The following is a 6,284-nucleotide window of genomic DNA, read 5'->3' on the forward strand; positions in this document are numbered from 1 at the left end:
CAAACACTTAATACATGCCCAAAAATACTCGGGTAACTGACTCCCGGCCCGTCAACAGGCAGGGGAGGTGAGAAAAGCCTAAATTAGAACTCATGACTTCCTCCTTCACAAAGGTAGCCTAATACTTGCGTTGACCCTACAACCTAAAAAGGGGGGTGCACGACCCCATTTTCTCCGGTAGTTCATAAATAAAAGGACTTATGATTTTTCCGCGATTAAGGACCAGCACATTTACGGGGTTATTTGTTTGTGATAAAGTTCATGACTACCAGATGATTAACATTTTCTTTTCAAGTGTGTGATTGAATATTACATGAGGTGTAACTTTGCCATGAAATGCCTTCTAATGAGAGGAAGTCTCATTGCAGACTCGAAAACTGCCTAACATACGGTGAAGTTATATCAAACGTTGTTGTCAAGATTCTGTACTTATGGACAACACTTAAAGTAATGAGAAAACTTTTCGTACGATTGGGTCCGATATACACTAGAACCTGGCCATGTCACACCGAGGCCAATAGCCAACGAATCTTGCAATAAAGGCAAAATAGCACAAAATTATTAGAACAATGGGGAAAACAACATGAGACAAATTTTACACTTCATTGCATTCTCATTCAACTAAATTACAAAAGTTAGCAATCACATAGCAGCCCAATCCTTCCTCATGGTAGCAATATTTTCCAAAGCTTGCCCACATTCTTTGAAGTCTGCCAGATTTTTCAACTCCGCCTCATACTCGGCCACTATCTTTTGCTATCGGCCACACTCGTCCGTAAGAACCTCTAGCTTTTCTGTAGCCTTTGTCAGACTGGCCTTGACTACTTTTCAACGGAGGCACGTCTTTCGACGAACGACCCAAAACAGGCCGCGACGACTGAATGCCAACTTACATAACCTGTGGGCCAAATGAATGGCCCACTTTTCAATTTGATCCATTTGGAAGCCAATAGCAGAAAAACACTCACAAGTCTTCAGCCATTGAGCAAGGTCTGGCCATACAGCTCATTGATGGTCTGGTTCATTATGTAGTCCATCATCGTTGCAATCATGTTCAGCGCTTGCCCCACGACTACTGGATGAAGATCTGTAGATGGTAACCACCCACCCTGAATGACGATTGAAACAAAATTTTCAACCGAAGGGGAGACGGAGTACTTATCATTTCTATAAGGACCCTAGATTTGGATGGGGTCCACAGCTTCATAGCCCAGGGACCGACATCATTCTTGTTGCAATACTTGACAAGCTCTTCCCGAATCAGTGCGAGCTCTCCATCATACAATAACCCTTCAACTGGAGATACCGCTCTAGATCCTACCACCTCACCCTCATGATGAACCCCCAGGTTGTCAGGGACTTCAACCTCCATAGCGATAGTAAGGGTAGGGGCATCCTCGTGTCGAGCCTCCGGCACTGATGGTTCATGCGGTGCCTCAACATCGTTTTACTGCGATTTAAGGCTGGACTAGTTCATGGGCCTCTGCCTGAACTTCTTCCTGTGGTATGGCAGCTGGGATGATGCCATCGGTGCCTGCATCTTCGACAACCTCTTGACCTTGAGTGGGGGGCTGCGTTGGTTGCAATTCTTCTGCCGATCACCTAATAACCGGAAAAATTGGCACAACGGATTGGACTACGTTATAAGGATTCTACTGTTGGAGAAGATGGGGTCACTATAACTTTGGAGGAAAAGCTCTGAGGCGCGTCTGAAGACACTGTGTTTAAAACGTTATTTGCCCTCACTCAGTTTTACCAAGTTTGCTTATGGGTTACAGGCAAATTCGTTCTCAGGATATAACAGAGCCTTGGGCGAGAATCTGCAACCAGCAAAGTTGGAGAGTCTCCAAAGAAACCTTCTGTGAGACTATAGTAGACCGGACTAAGAGAGGGAGAGAGTGAATTTCGAAATTGTGTGTTTTAGAGTTTGATTCATGCTCCTTAAATAATTTGTGAAGAGGTATGAAGAAAAAGATAAGTGCTGGTTTAGAGAAGACACCTTGAACAGTCACAATTTCAAACATTGTGACTGTTTAAAAAGTAGTTAACAATTAGTGATTGTTAACTTTGAATTGTGCATCTTGATCACACCCGATCGAATCATGATCGTTGATCTCATCAACGGTGATCAACGGTCAGTAGTGCACCAAAACCAAAGCCGCTCATCGCGAGCCACGCGGGTGCACGCGAAGTGGGGGCAAAGTGTGCCTATAAAGTGCCTCATTGCACCGCACACATGCGCGCACATGCGTGCACGTGCATTGCATGGTATCGTGTCTCTCCTCTACTAATTTTAAAGAGTGTAAATCAGTTCCTATTGAAATATTGAAAACAAAACTTATAATTTTCCAATATGGGACAAGTTCAAAACTGGGTTTGGTAAGAAAAAAACTGATTTTTCAATCAAGTGTGCAGGTGCAATTTCTCATGTAATTGACCAATCAAACCCATTCGATTTAACCTATTATGAGATTAAAACCCAACATCTACGACAAGGAAAAAGTATAGAGGTCAGTGTGCTAGGTCAACCATCAATTAATCAAAAACAAATCTACACATACCTCTCCACCCTCACCCTTGGAGGGGGCTTCCAGGAACTCTGCGCCCGACAAACCATCATCGGTCTCCGTAGGCTTCAAAACAAAAGCGCACACAAGTCAGTCATATACAATAAAATTAATCACGGTAACAATGACACGGATAAGTTTCTTACCAAATCTTCCTCCCTAGGACCACTATTCCGAGGGCGGGGAGCCATCTTCTTTATGCGTCCACTTGAGAAACGAACGCAAGTGATCTTACCAAGAGGCACCACAATAGCTGATTGTGTCGTTTCTACATCTGGTGCATCCCTCTCTATAGGTGGCAAAGTAGGAGATTCTTGCCTGGCTTTGGTTCAGCATTCTCGAACTTGCGATGAAGCCATAGAAGAACCAACGGATTGTGAAAAAACTAGTGGCTGCGCTGGGCAAGGAGCCCTCGTTGACCTCGGCCTCTTTGCCACACGAGGATGACTACTCTTTCCCTCTGCCAAAATTGGGCGCTTTCCCTCATGCCTCATCTTCACTTTCTTTGGTGAGTGCGATGGAGGAGCAGTTGGACTCCTACCCAAATTTGTAGCTTGACCTTCAAGGGGAGCTAAGAAATGACAGGGGCAGGAGTTTTTCCTCATCAACTCCTGAAAACCCCCGAACAGTGCACAAAGATAGGCAAAGTGAAGAGACTTACAGTTCTGCACCCTCAAAAATCTTGTGACGGGGAACCAAGAGCACACTGGGAAAGTAAGGTCATGGCGCTGAACCTAGAAAACGTCTTCTCCCGATGACCTCAGGAATTGGGTGCCCATGTCATCATAGCCAAATTGCCGCAGTACTCGGTCTGGGCAGTAGGCAGCCAGTTGCGCTTCGCCGGTGCAATCAAGGTACGCTACCACACCAGGCCAGGTTGTTAGTCGTGCCACGCCTGCAATAGGATTCTTCACCTCCACGACACACTAATGATCACCGCCTTCAGGAACAAGAACACCAACATAGAACAACATGGCATGACGGACGACTTGGGTGTATGGCCTCCATACGAATCCATTAAGGGATGCCAGCTTTAGGTTGATCTCACTCATTTTGAATTTCTTATGCCTGCTACCTTGAAGCCAATGCTTTCCTCTATAGACCTGAATCACATTTTCTTCAAATTCGTCCCCCTCCATGGTGGAAATAGCGACGTGCATCGGGGAGAGAGGATGAGGTGTGACGTTGAGGTCAAAATGTTCACAAAAGAACATCCACAGGAATAGTGCATAAATGTAGTTGATGCATCTCTTGTAGCTTGGGTCCATCGTACAGGTAACCCAAAAACATTAAGGCCAGAGGCAGCTGATGGCCACTAGTAGCGAGAATGGTAAGGGGAACCAAGACTGTGCACAAGTCATAGTCGAGAAGCCTAAGTAAAGGAAGAAGGAGGCGACATACCAAATGAAGGCAGCAAGGTGACACTGGCTATCCACACCCTGCACCATTATGTCCTTGCTACCATGGGATTCAAACCAATACTCCAACCATTGATCCAATGACATCTTTCCCTGAGATGTGGATTGGTCCACCTGGGCCTTATATGCGGCAATCTCCCCAAGGAGTTCATCGCAAAGGTCCATTAAATCTGCAAGAATAGACTCGATGTGCTAGAGATAATGGGCAAACACAGAGCCCCCAATGGGCAATGCCAGTAAGGCAGCTACATCCTCCATGGTGACAGTGAACTCTCTAAATGCACCCACGAAGGTGTCTGTACGACAACATCAGTGCTCCAATAAGTGCCCCATGTACTTCACCCATTCCCTACCCGAGAGATTCGTATAGCAGTCCACGAACCTAAGGAAACCAGAATCCTACAGCATCCAGTAATACATGGGGTTCTCAAGGATGTGTTGTGCCCACACAGTATAACTGTTGGGGGATTTTGAGTTGTCAGTCCTGGACTCTAGACACTTATAGGACACCGACCGGCTTGGCCGTCCATAGAGACACATCAACTCTATGCCATGGACAGCATCGAATATACCCTCTATGCCCCTTGACACTGGCATCGGGGGCCAAAAACCCCGTTCCTCATCGGTCGCTATGGCCATTTCCCCCTCCAGTAATTACTTCGCAGTGCCAACTTCCTTGACGAAGTCACTAAATGGACACTTAGCATTCTTTTGGGGAGGAGCCATGACAAGCAGACACTGGTTAGGATGGAAAATGAAAAGGAAAATAATAAGAGGGTTGCAGAACAAGTAGAGAAGACAGAGAAAACAAGCGAGAAGATGAAGCGGATATCCGATAAAGACCCCTATCCTTTTAAACACAGCTCCCACGTGTCGTGAATGAAAAATGGTGCAGGGAAAGACGAACAGGTGCAAGTACCACATCATCAACACCTGATTAATTTTCCCACCCATCAATGGAAATGGCACACGAAAAGACACAGATACTTGAATAGGCCCTGACTGTGATCCATAGTTGTTACTTAGACGCACAGGGGACCTGAATACTCACGCCGAAGGAGGACCCTGGTTGTCTTTGGACGATTCCCTTCCCAACAGTGTGCAGGGGGCTAGAACTCGTAATTTCGATGAAGATTTACCCACCAACAGAAAGCGAATTATCAAAAGATAGGGGCTAAATCATACAATGGGTGAAAACCAACCAGGAACAAACACCCAACTCCTACCCAAAAATCACCAAAATGCAAAGGCAGGTGACTTCTTGAGTGACTAACTCTCAACCTATCAGCAGATAAGGGAGGGCTAACCAAAACCCAAATGAACTCACACCTCCAAAATCGCAAAAATGGAGCCATACCCTAGACCCAATGTAAAGATGCTTATTGACCCCGTCGTAGAGCCTTAAGGCAAACACAAAGGCAAAATGCTTATCGATAAGATTCCACATACCAATAAGCAGGGGGCTAATGTAGGTATATAGTGCTCACTCAGTCCATCAGAATACAGGGAACACTAAATTGATACCATATGAAAACTTGTGATCAAGATGAACCTATGCTTGACGCAAGACCAAAACAGATCCTAGTTAAACATGCAATGAATCTCATACACATCCGGCTCTGCAATGAACCTTGAACACGCGTGACTCTGTGATAGACCCCAAATACACACGGACCAGCGATGAAATTCAAATGAGTGCAGCCTTATGATAAACCCTGGACCACTATGGGCCCCCAGTTCGTTAAGAGTCAGGCTTAAATATTGACAGCACGTGTAATTTTAAGTGATGTGCATAATAAAGTGCCATATATGTTTAATAAGAGGCTACCCGCTAAGCAGTGACATCACTAGTGCTACATCGATTAAGTAAGGTGCAAAAGGCACACGTGGGTTATGAGGATCTTTGGGTGAAAGGAAAGTCAACCCTCAAGAGATTCCATAAGAACATGTGGCGAAACCTGGCAATGCTCCTTAATGGCTGACAACGAATCTAATATTCTTTTTCCTAGTAGAAAACAAACGCTTTTGGCTCCTTCCTCTCGGGATCTCGAGATCCTTCCCTATAAATAAGAACCCTCCTCATAACAAAAGGCATTCATTCAACCCTTGGTTAACTAGATCATTGGATTCCCTGCTCAGTCGTCTCCTCACTCCCCTCACCATAACCTCTCGGTTGTTCCTCTACTCCCGATCTTCCTTTGTCCTTCAAGGAGACCATCCCCACCTAGCCTGACCACTGTTATGGGCCCGCGCATAGGATCTCGTCATGGGTCGGTCCACCAGGAGAGACTCCTATCTT

The 6,284-nt window shown here is 45.5% G+C and overlaps 1 long non-coding RNA gene across 1 annotated transcript; it reads right to left on the bottom strand.

Annotated features, from left to right (window-relative positions):
* Positions 1-587: 587 nt before the first annotated feature.
* LOC148852765 (uncharacterized) lies at positions 588-4,811 on the bottom strand. The gene is made up of 3 exons (XR_016099972.1): positions 2,714-4,811; positions 2,562-2,633; positions 588-1,602 (listed from the first exon to the last, which is right to left on the bottom strand). It is a non-coding gene; the product is annotated as an uncharacterized LOC148852765 (long non-coding RNA).
* Between the last annotated feature and the right edge of the window lie 1,473 nt (positions 4,812-6,284).

The sequence above is a fragment of the Nelumbo lutea genome, chromosome 5, assembly GCF_056320005.1.
Source record: "Nelumbo lutea isolate HS-2025 chromosome 5, American lotus-T2T, whole genome shotgun sequence".
In the NCBI taxonomy this organism is placed as follows: Eukaryota; Viridiplantae; Streptophyta; class Magnoliopsida; order Proteales; family Nelumbonaceae; genus Nelumbo; species Nelumbo lutea.